This window comes from Chiloscyllium plagiosum, chromosome 9 (genome assembly GCF_004010195.1).
Source record: "Chiloscyllium plagiosum isolate BGI_BamShark_2017 chromosome 9, ASM401019v2, whole genome shotgun sequence".
NCBI classification, from domain to species: domain Eukaryota; kingdom Metazoa; phylum Chordata; class Chondrichthyes; order Orectolobiformes; family Hemiscylliidae; genus Chiloscyllium; species Chiloscyllium plagiosum.
In genome coordinates this window covers 72827489-72840091 of record NC_057718.1, presented here as the reverse complement: position 1 = coordinate 72840091, position 12603 = coordinate 72827489, and the positions used below count along the sequence as shown (strand labels likewise).

Sequence of the window (12603 nt, the reverse complement as noted above, 5' to 3'; positions counted from 1 at the left end):
TCCTGACCTGCAGTCTTCTTCTTGACCTCTCCGCCTCCACCCTACTCCGACCTATCACCTTCACCTTGACCTCTTTCCACCTATCACATTTCCAACGCCCCTCCTCCAAGTCCCTCCTCCCTACCTTTTATCTTCTCCTGCTGAACACTCTCTGCTCATTCCTGAAGAAGGGCATGTGCCCGAAACGTCGAATCTTCTGTTCCCTAGATGCTGCCTGACCTGCTGTGCTGTTCCAGCAATAAAGTTTCAGCTTTGATCTCCAGCGTCTGCAGACCTCACTTTCTCCTCAGTTAGATGCCCCTGCATCCTTCTAAACTTCGAGTATAGACACCAGAGTCCTCATATGTTAAGCTTTTAATTCCGGGTATCATTCTCGTGAACCTTCTCTGAACCTGCTCTGGAGCCAGTACATCTTTCCTGAGATATGGAGTCCAGAACTGCGCACGATACTCCAAGTGTGGCTTTATAGAGCCCAAGAAGAATATCTCTGCTTTTATATTGAAGTCTTCTCAAATTAAATGTCATCGTTGCATTTGCCTTCCTAACTACTGACTCAACCTGCAAGTTTACCTTGAGAGAATCCCAGACTAGAACTCCCAAGGCTCTTTGCACTTCAGACTTATGAATTTTCTCCCTACTCAGAAAATAGTCCATGCTTCTATTCTGTTGCAAAAGGGAGGTCGAATCCCCCTGTTAAATAAAACCAAACACCCAGAAAAGCTTGCCTTGCCTCATAATCTGTTAAAATGAATAAGTGACAGAGATCTCCTAATTTCCACTAGTTAAAGAAAGTAACAAGTTACTTTCCTAACTCTAACAGTGAGCATTAAACAAAATCTACTCAAATCCAAGCCCCCTTTCCTGAACTACTTACAATCTGACCTCAACTCTACAAAAATGCTGTTTCAATAATGTAGAAGGGAAAGTAAAAGAGCGGTTCGAGGAAGGAGTTGTAAATAGTTGTTAGTTAATTATTCTTTGTTATACTTTAAGAAATAAAGTTAATTTTTACTTTAAATAGTTCTTGGCCTCTTGATTTTGGATAAATCTTTTATGTTGCTGGTTTAAATTAAGCAGGAGGGTTTACCTCTGTTGTAACAAAAGGATAATGTGGAGTGGGCAGGAAATTGGAATTGAGGTTGAGATGAGATCAGCTATGATCACATTAAATGGCGGAGAAGGCTTGGAGCCATCATATTCTTCAGTTGTAAACACAAACTTTAAACCTTTGTGATAATTGTGCGTCCCCTCGTTACGTTCCCTCTTTGATTTAACGTGAAAGGTACAGTTTATTTGCTGTGTTTACAATAGAGTCACAAAGTGGTGTTTTTCTCCTTATCGATATTGGCAATAAGGAGCTGAAGTGTTGGTTGGTTAATTTGGATCAGTAGTGATGTTTACGATTCTTGTAGGTGAAGCCAAACAAAGCTATAATTTTCTGCATCATCTTGAAACATCTAGAAATTTAAGTCACTGCAAGAGCCCAAAATTCACGTTTTCTGGATTGTGGTTTTTCCTTGAAAGCGGTATTGTATTGCTAGAAATGTTCTGTTGTGTCACTCCTTTGTTATATTCTGACTTCCTCTGGTTCTTCAGTGTATGTGGGCCATTATGATGATCAGCAATATATAGAAAACACATTTCTTTGTTTTCATGATTTCAGCATGTTAAAGGTCAAGTAAATTACGATCGAAGAAGAAAAAGAAAAGCAAAGAATGAAGTCTGAAAATTGACATAGCAGGGTAAGGTTAATAAGGTTTCTAAATGGCAGCTAATTCAGCATTTCATATTCTTACTAATCCATATATTTGAATCTGCACTTCTAAAAGGTATCATCTGAAGCAGTGCAACATACCCCCAATTTTGCATTAGAGCAGCAGCTTATGTTTTCATGTCCTGGTGGGGGTTGAAGTCAGAACCATCTGACTCAGACAGAAATGTCTCCAACAGAGCAAAACTGTTATGGAATTATCTTTTCTCCATCAACCTTGAGATTATGTGCTTTATTAAAATGCATAGTTTGTCAGAATCCATCCATTGAGTTAGAAGAACATGTTGAAAGGACACTGAAGATTTCCACAAACAATCTGTCTCACGCATCTTAGTATATTGCTGCAAGTGTTGCAAGCTTTTGAAGTAGGTTATCGATGTACAACTATTCTCGTGGATAATCTACATGCTATGGTGTCAATACAGAACTGAAGATTTTCCACTGGAATGTGGGCACCACTGGTTGTGCCAGCATTTATTGTCCATCCCTAGTTTCTCTTGAGAAGGTAAGCTGTCTCCTTGAACTGCAGCAATTCATATGCTGTCAGAAGGTGCATCATGCTGTTACTGAGGTAATTCCTGATTCTCTATGAATGGTGATATATTTCCAAATCAGGATGGTTTGTGGCTAGGAGGGGAACCTGCAGGTGATAGTGTTCTCATCCATCTATTGCCATTGCCCTTTTGAGATGGAAGTGATCATGGGTTTGTAAGGTGTCGTCTAAGGCTGGATGCTGGGTTCAAATCTTGGTTTGTGCTGTTAGTAAGCCAATGTAAACGAAGAGAGCAGCCAGTATTGTAATGCTTACCTCAGCATCATCAGATGAAAGGAATAGTTTTTCCATCTGTTTGTAAGTGTGATTTAATTCTGGTTAGGCCCAGTGCTGGCTACAGTGCCAAAGAGCCTACTAACAATTTTTGTGCAGATCTGCATGTGAGTGGTCATCTTGAAAAAGACCCTGAATGACATTTTGTTGAGGTATGGCAATCCAATGAGGAAATGTGTAGTTACTAAAATGGAAATTGCTGGAAAAATCCATCTCCGTAGAATCTCTACAGTGACGAAACAGGCTATTTGGCCCTTCAACCCCACACTAACCCTCTGAAGAGCATCTCACCCATCCCCCTTTCCTATCTCTATAATTCAGCATTACCCATAGCTAACACACCTCACTTAAACTTCCCTGAACAGTGTGGGTAATTTAGCATGACCAATCCAACTAACATGCACATGTTCGGACTGCGGGAGGAATCAGGAGCACCCGGAGGAAAGCCACACTGATACTGGGAGAGTGTGTAGAGTTTGCATTGACATTTAGAAGAATAGAAGAATACAGCGCAGTACAGGCCCTTTGGCCCTCGATTTGCCTGAGGGCGGAATTGATCCAGGGCACCTGGCACTGTGAAGCAGCAGTGCTAACTGTTGAGCCACTGGAGAGAAAGCAGGGCTCATGGTCCAGTGACCGTTCTTCAGAATGTTTAAGATCCAGGATCTGGGGGAGTGTGTGAGAAATAAGTGTGGGGCCAATTAAAAAGCTGCTCAGGGGATATTCTGTGTAACTATGCTCTTAAATTCATTGGAATATTCTGCATTCTCTGATATAAATGGGGACTTTGGAGAGTACTGCCAGCAGAATCTTAAATTTCCCAGGCAACTCCTTTGGAGTCTGCTATGATGGGGATTCTGCAGGATTCCCAAGTGCAACTCCCATTTATACTGAAATAATAAACAAAAACAGAAGTTGCTGGAAAATCTCAGGATGTCTGGCAGCATCTGTAAAGAGAAATCAAAGTTAACATTTCTGGTCCGGTGGCCCTTCCTCAGAAGTGCTTTTCCAGTAGCGTCTGTCTTTTGTTTTTGATTTACAGCTTCTGCACTTCTTTCTGTTTTTAAGCTGAAATAATGCCTGTATGGCTATCGGAAAATCTATACCAATGTTTTCTCTAGCATAGCTTCCTTAAGAGATTTCCAATAAAAATGAACATAGAGGCTGGCTTTGCTGTTGGACAAGTTGTTGGAGGGAATCCTGAGGGACATGTATTTGGAAAGGCAAGGACTGATTCGGGGTAGTCAACATGGCTTGGTGCGTGGGAAATCATGTCTCACAAACTTGATTGAGTTTTTTGAAGAAGTAACAAAGAAGATTGATGAGGGCAGAGCAGTAGACGTGATCTATATGGACGTTACACAAGGTCCCCCATGGGAGACTGGTTAGCAAGGTTAGATCTCACGGAATACAGGGAGAACTAGCCAGTTGGATACAGAACTGGCTCAAAAGGTGGTGGAGGATTGTTTTTCAGACTGGAGGCCTGTGACCAGTGGAGTGCCACAAAGGATCAGTGCTGGGTCCTCTACTTTTTGTCATTTACATAAATGATTTGGATGTAAGCATAAGAGGTACAGTTAGTAAATTTGCAGATGATGCCAAAATTGGAGTTGTAGTGGACAGCGAAGAGGGTTACCTCAGATTACAACAGGATCTGGACTAGATGGGCCAATGGACTGAGAAGTGGCAAATGGAGTTAATTCAGATAAATGTGAGGTGCTGCATTTTGGGAAAGCAAATCTTAGCAGGACTTCTACACTTAATGGTAAGGTTCGAGGGAGTGTTGCTAAACAAAGAGACCTTGGAGTGCAGGTTCATAGCTCCTTGAAAGTGGAGTGGCAGGTAGATAGGATAGTGAAGAAGGCGTTTCGTATGCTTTCTTTTATTGGTAAGAGTATTGAGTATAGGAGTTGGGAGGTCATGTTGCGGCTGTATAGGTCATTGGTTAGGCCATTGTTGGAATATTGTGTCCAGTTCTGGTCTGCTTCCTATTGGAAAGATGTTGTGAAACTTGAAATCATTCAGAAAATATTTACAAGGATGTTCCCAGGGTTGGAGGATTTGAGCTATAGGGAGAGGCTGAACAGGCTGGGCTGTTTTCCCTGGAGTGTCGGAAGCTGAGGGGTGACCTTGTAGAAGTTTACAAAAGTATGAGGGGCATGGATAGGGTAAATAGACAAGATCTTTTTTCCCTGGGGTGGGGGAGTCCAGAACTAGTGGGCATAGGTTTAGGGTGAGAGGGGAAAGATATAAAAGAGACCTGAGGGTCAATGTTTTCAGAGGGTGGTGCGTGTATGGAATGAGCTGCCAGAGGAAGTGATGGAGGCTGGTACAGTTGCAGCATTTAAGAGGCATTTGGATGGGTATATAAATAGGAAGGGTTTGGAGGGATATGGGCCTGGTGCGGGCAGGTGAGACTAGATTGGGTTGGGATATCTGACCGGATGGAGGGGTTAAATTGAAGGGTCTGTTTCCATGCTGTACATCTCTATGACTCTATAAAACATGAATCCATTCCTTTACCTATTTCAGACTCATTTTAGATATGTATGTAAGCTTATAACTAATTTCTAACACATTTTCCACTTGAGGGATGTTATAATGCACCTCTGAATCAGGTGGGACTTAAACCTGGGTAGAGGTATGAAGACTATCACTGCACCACATATGCCATTTCAGGTATTATATATTTTAATTAGCTTGTTTAGATGTGTTATGACACTTCAGGAGCAGGTGGGACTTGAACCCAGGTCTTCTGGTAAAGAGATAGGGGCACTATTCTTGGGTCACAAGAGTTCGTTCAAATATTATGATTTTAAAAAAAAATCAATTTACCTTTCTAATCCACCTGTTCAGAGATGTTATTACCTTCCTCTGGAGTCGGTGGGGCTTCAACCTAGGCCTCCCAGTCCAGGGAAAGGGACACTATTGATGCACCGCAAAAACCCTATAAATATTACGTTATTCTGATTCAAACTCTCAAGATCAGATGGTGTTTAATTACCTGGTACATTTAATAGTGTATATGCTGCTGCTAACCATTCATGGTCTCCAAAATGTAATATTTGCATTTTGAATTTGAGCATTATCCTGTTGCATTTTTTTCTGGGAAGTGCTACAATTTTCAATGATGGAGCTTAAACTAAGAGAGGAGTGAAACTTGTTGTCCAAATATTACACTGCTTTGTGGTACTTTGGTGTGGGAAGCCCTGACCTATAACACCAATCCAATGGTCTACACATTTTAAAGACTCAAGATTGGGTCAAATTTGGAAAAAAGTTGAGATTGGGTCCATATATATCTGCACTTTGGTTCAAAGTTATTTCTATTAAATGGTAATAGGATATTACCTACTGGAGTTGATTCATAAGAGAAAACGAAAAGGTTAGCTACATGACCTAATCTTTTAGGTATAGTTACTCAGACCCTTTAACATTCGAATAGCTGACATATTTTCATATGTAATATTATTGTACACAAGAGTTCTATTAAACCATTCTTTGGACCTTCACTTATCACAGGGCGATAGTTTATTGGCTTATCTTTTCTCATATCATGTGGCTTATAAAATGCAGTGATCTGCATAGAATAAAAGCACAACACTGTACATACCAGAAATCTGAAATAAAAACATATCTGCTGAGTTTCTCCAGCATTATCTGGCAGCATCTGGGGGAAAGCAAAACAGATGTTTCAAATCTGTTATCAAATTCGTGAAACTAGTGTCTCTGTTTCCATAAATGTTGCCAAACCTGCTGAGTTCCCATCAGTTTATGATCTACTTAAAACTTGTTTGAGAGAGTTTTCAGAGTTTGGTTTCCTGATTTCACAACCCCAGATTGTAGGTAGTCAGAATTATGTTAACTGTGTTATATGATTAAAAGAAAATTTTAAATATGATCCTTGATTGCCATCGACTAGTTTTAGCACTCCTCATCTGCAGATCAGCTCACTCAATAACAATGCTTATTCTTTACTCTTCTTTAAGAATGTTTTTAATTATAAATATCAGATTCTTCTAAATAAAGCTGTTTAAAATAACAGATCACACTTTGATCAGCCCAAAAATTTCTAGCTTCTCTCGATTTTTCTTTTCCCTTCTTTCCTCTGTGGACATGTTCCTTGGGTGGTGGCCAGACTCTTTTTTTTTTTAACAAAAACAACTGCAAGGCAAGAATATAAAAATACCTTGGAGAAAAAACAATTTGTAATTCTTGCCTACATTTTCCTAACTCTTAATCAACATGATTGATATATTCTTGAATTATTGGATGAGTCATTCCAGTTCCTATTCAGAGGTATGTTATCTCATCTGTATCTTTTGTTCTAAGTACACTAGCATCCTGTTATTTACCATTCTGTCTCACCTCTAGCCTAGGGCTCCTCTATTCAAAATAGTATTTTTTTGAAAAGTTGAACACTACCACTTGGTTGTCCTAGTTAGTTATTAATACTTTTTTGTCTTTATTTTTCACAAAAATTTTGTGTTATACTATAGGGACCATTTAGCCCTTCTTCAATTCCTGAAGAAGGGCTCATGCCCGAAACGTCAATTCTCCTGCTCCTTGGATGCTGCCTGACGCTTTTCCAGCAACACATTTTCAGCTCTGATCTCCAGCATCTGCAGTTCTCACTTTCTCCTGTAGGGACCATTTAGTTTGGATGTTCTTTTTATCTCACTTTCTCAAGCACTTTGCCTTGAAATATAATAACTGACCGGAATGGGGTTAAAGCCAACTATTTGAAAGGCACAGTCTTAGTCCAAGTTGTGACTATTATCTGACACTTTATTTTTAAATGTTTTTGTATTCTTAAAACAGCAAGAGAGTTACCAGTTTGCTGACCAGTATTCATGTGAAACTCAAAATGATTCTTGTCTGTTTTAAAATTTAAGTTAAAAATCAACAACACTGGGCTCTAGTCCAACAGGTTTATTTGGAAGCACTAGCTCCTTCATCAGGTGGTTGTGGAGTATAAATTTTCTCATTCATATACCTGTCCAAATGTCTTTTAATTGTTGCAATTGTACCCACCTCTACCACTTCCTTTGGCAGCTTATTCCATACATACCCACCCTCCCTGTGAAAGCATTACCCCTCCAGTCTCTTAAATCTTTCCCCTGTCACCTTAAACCTATGCTCTCTAGTTTTGGACTCCCTACCCTGGGAAAAAGACCTCTGGTATTAACCTTATCCGTGCCCCTAGTGATTTTATTAACCTCTATAAGGTTATAACCTCTATTAACCCCTCTACCTCTGACACTCCAGTGGAAAAAGTCCCAGCCTATACAGTCTCTCGAACTCAAGCCCTCCAATCTAGGCAACATCCTTGTAAGACTTTTCCATAACCTTTCTTGTATAACATCCTTTCTATATCAGGGCAACCAGAATTGTACAGTGTTCTAAAAGTGGCTTCACAAGTGTATTGTGCAACCACAACATGACATCCCAAATCCTATACTCAGTGCTCTGACCGATGAAGTCAAGCACACCAAATGTCATCTTAACCACCCTATCTACCTGTGACACCATTTCAAGGAGATATGAACCTACACTTGTTTTACCCAAACATTTCTTTTCTGCATACTTTTAGAAACTTTTATATTTTGTTTTTCCCTTCCATGTCAGTTTTATGGTCATCCTTTTTGGTATTGTAGAAATTACCCTGTCCTAAGATTTATGCTATTTCTTGGCCTTTAATCGTATATAATCCTGAACTTTCTTTATTAAACATGATTGGTTGACCTTTGAGTTTTTTGCACCTCACAGGAATGAAGAGTAGAGTCAAGAGTCGATACAGCACAGGAAGCTGATTAATTGAGTTCATGCCAAGGTTAAAGTGTACAATGGTGCCTTTTTGAATTGTACCTGAATTACTTGGAGCCTGTAGAAAGTTATGTGAACTATACATTTATAAAATTACAGGAGGACTTTTGTTTTTGTAGTTGCAGATATTTAGGAAATTGATACTGCTGAAGCATGGTTTATCTGCAAATCTGAGATAATGTACATTGTTTCCTCTACCCATTTCAAATACTGCTGTTAAGCTTAATTGCTGTCACATGCCACCATATGCACATTTCTGTCTCTGCATTCTCTGAACAAATCTAGCTCTGTTTATTGTTTGTAGTTGGTAAGGTTCAAAGTGGCAGGAAAACTTGGTCCCTGCTACTCCTGCAATATGTGGGAAATCAGAAAATTTCCAGTGTCCATGGTGAGAGTGTATGTTCAGCTGCAGCTCTTGATTGACTGCACAGATGATAGGGAAGATGGGGACATTGCATTATAGATAAAGGAAACCATTACTGCAGTAATGAAGAAGGATAACTTCAAAGACTCTTCGATTGAGGGCCTCTGCGTAGATCTTAGAAGTTTAAAAAAAATGGCCGATCACATTGCTAGGGTGATAAACAGGCTTCCCAACAGTAAGAGGGAAATAAAGGAGCAGGTGTGTAGGCAAATCACAGAAAGGTGTGAGAGGAATAAGATTATAGTAGTAGGTGATGTCAACATTCCGAACATTAACTGGGATCATCTTAGTGTGAAAGGATTACAGAGTTGGATAGTAGATTAAAGTGCACCCAGGAGAGCCTTTCTTGCCAACATATAGATAATCCTATTGGAGATGGGGCAGTGCCAGACCTAATCCTAGGGAATGAAACTGGCCAAGTGGCTTAAGAATCAGTAGGTAACATTTTGTTGAAATTGATCATACATCTAAGTTTCAAAGTTATTAATGGAAAGGGATAAGGAAAGTGTAGAAATTAAGTTTGGGGAAGCCCAACTTGAATATCAGATTGGATCTGGTAAACTTAGACTAAAAGCAGTAGTTTGCAGAAAATATACACTTGGAAAGTGGGAAACTTTAGAAAGTATAGTGAGAGCACAGGGCCAGCATGTTCCTGTAAGAGTGAAGGGCATTTTGATAAAGAAAACGTAGGAAGCATATGTTAAGTACAGAGCATTAAACAGGGGAGACCTTTCAAAAGTATAGAGAATGTAGAGGATAGCAGCTTTGAGAAGATTTGTAGCTCAGGTTGAGGTTCTAGATGTAGGTTGCTTGCTGAGCTGCAAGGTTCATTTTCATCATCATACTAGGTAACCTCATTAGTGAGCCTCCGATTGAAGCACTGGTGGCATGGCTCGCTTTCTGTTTGTGTGTTTAGGTTTCCCTGGGTTGGTGATGTCATTTCTGATGGTGGCATCATTTCCTGTGGTGATGTCACTTCTGGTTCTTTTTCTCGGGGGGTGGTAAATGGGATCCAAGTCAGCATGTTTGTTGATAGTTACGGTTGGAATGTATGGGTGCTTAAAAAAAGGAATTTGTAGGACAAAGTGAGGCCACAAACTATCTTTGGCAGATAGGATTAAGGAAACTCCAAGGCATTTTATTAGTACTTTAAGGTAAGAGGATGACTATGGAAAGGGTGGGAGCTATTAGAGATCAAAGGGGCAACCTGTGTACCGAACCAAAGGACATGGTTGAGTATTAAATGAATATTTCTCAATTGTATTCAAGAAGGAGAAAGAGATTTCATTTGAGATGGTGAGGTCCTGGAACATGTTAAGAGTATTAAGGAGGAGGTATTAGATATTTCAGTAGGTGGAAAGGTACATAAATCCCCAGGACCTGGTGAGATGTATTCCAGGCTGCTATGGGAGTGAGGTAGGAGACAGCTGGGGTCCTGGTGAGGGTATTTAATGGTTCAGTCATCACTCGTGAATTGTCACATGACTGGATTTTACTGCTCCTCAGATCAAGAAGGACAGCATAGATAGGCCAAGTAATTATAGACCAGTTAGTCTGATATCAATGGTTGGTTTAATTATTGGAAAAAATTCTAAAGGCACAGGATTAATCAACACTTGGAATGAAGGGATTGACTTAGGGATAGTCAGTATGGATTTATGAGGGGGAAATCCTGTCTGAATGATTTTAATTGAGATTTTTGAACAAGTGACTATATTGATAAGGGTTGTGCAGTTTAGATTAGATTATATTCCTACAATGTGGAAACCGGCCCCTCGGCCCAGCCAGTCAGCACCGACCCTCCGTAGAGTAACCCACCCAGACCCATTTCCCTCCGACTAAAGCACCTAACACTGGGCAATTTAGCATGGCCAATTCATCTGACCTGCACATCTTTGGACTGTGGGAGGAAACCGGAGCACCTGGAGGAAACCCACGCAGACACGGAGAATGTGCAAACTCCACACAGACGGTTGCCCAATGCTGGAATTGAACCTGGGACCCTGGTGCTGTGAGGCAGCAGTGCTAACCACTGAGCCACTGATTGAGGTGTACAAAATTATGAGAGGCATAGGGTAGATTGTGATTGGGAAGAATCTCTCACAGATATGTCCAAGACCAGAGGGCATAAGTCTGAGGTGAAGAGTAAATGATTTAGAGGAGATCTGAGGAACGTCTGGAATTGTGAATGCATTGCCTGTGAGGGTGGTGGAGGCAGGTACTCTCATAGTATTAACATCATGGACAAGCACTTAAAACACCAGGCTGTGGAGCAGGTGCAGCTAAATGAGATCAGTGTAGTTTGGTGGTTTTTTGGTCAACATGGACATGGTGGGCTGAAGAGCCTGTTTCTATACTTTTGACGAGATTCAGAGTCATACAGTCATATTGAACCTGACATCTAGTTCCATTTTCTCCTCCTGCCCATCCAATTTTCCCTGCTCAGCATAATACACACCAACATTACCAACCTAACTCTCCCCAAAACTACTACTTCACACTTCATACTTTCATGAAAAGAAAAACCCTGAAGTGCTTCCTTTTTCTCCAGTTGTAGTCTACTGGAGAGTTCTAACAATATGTTCTCACATTGCAACTCGACCTTCATCTGTCTATTTAAGTCCTGTTTGGAAGATTTCCCTAATCATGAAGAAATTCATTCCTTGCTTAGAGTGGATTGTTGTCTCTAAATTCTTGTTGTCTTTATTCCCTTTTGATGCTACCAACCTATCTTAATTTGCATAGCTGGTCAGTTTCTTACAACTTCAATCCCTTGGTTTTACAACAAAGCTATTAAAGCACTTCCAGTAGTTGATATTTCCATTTTCAGCCTCAGCTCTGCTTTTGCCAGGGCTCTATACACGCCTTTCTAGATCACTTTTATAGGATCCCTGTTAGTCTTGCCATACAGAAGTGTGAGTTTCACTTGCACCTTTCTGGCAATGAAGCCAGTACTAACTTGGAGCTGTTCTTTAATTATTTAATTACCTAATTGATGTTAATGAATTTTCAAAAATAAAGCAGTCCTCTCCAGATTTCATTTGTTAGATACATCTTGCTGTAACATAAATTTTAACTACTATTTATAATGCTCTCCTGCAATTCCACTGTCCTTCCTGAGTTTTGTCTCCTTATACAATTAAGCAATGGCACAGATCCTCCAGTCTTCAGTTATTTGGAGACAACTTAGCCGTCAAATGTGAATGGAAATGGTGATGCACTGACTCCTTCAGGAATTGCTAGGGAAATGGAAACTTCTGATGGGCAATTCCACAGTATACCAAAATCCTGCATGATTGTCTCCAATTGGGAAGTATCCAGGCTATCGAAGGAATACTATACAAATTAAAATTATTTAATTCCTGGGGACCTATAACACCTGATCCCACTGCCCTTGCCAACTTCACAGTATTTCATACACCAACATTTATTGAATTAAACAGCAAGAGACTTTCAGAGATTTGCAAGTGTTTTATTGTAAATTTATAGTTTAGCACAAGCAACAATTTTCATCTATCCCTTTTGGACTCATTCCCTGCCCAGAAGCAAACTCCTGTACAGCTGTAACATCACTTCACGACTCTTGAATTCAATCCCTCTGCTAATGAACGCTAATACACCATAGGCCTTCTTACAAGCTCTATCCATAAAAGATCCCACTGCTCCTCTACCTTACTAAGAACCCTACCATTAACCCTGTATTCCGCATTCTTATTTGTCCTTCCAAAATGGATAACCTCACACTTGGCAGGGTTG

At 40.2% G+C, this 12603-nt stretch overlaps 1 protein-coding gene across 15 annotated transcripts in view; it reads left to right on the top strand.

The window, feature by feature from the left end:
* Positions 1-12603, top strand: part of dop1a (DOP1 leucine zipper like protein A) — a 377089-nt gene that overhangs the window by 28297 nt on the left and 336189 nt on the right. For 13 of the 15 annotated variants that reach the window (XR_006312556.1, XR_006312558.1, XR_006312557.1 and 10 more), the window contains exon 2: positions 1664-1742. The exons of the other annotated variants lie outside the window; for them this stretch is intronic. The gene's annotated coding sequence lies outside the window, so the exon portion shown is untranslated. The remainder of the gene's footprint in view (positions 1-1663; positions 1743-12603) is intronic. 15 annotated transcript variants of the gene reach the window in all.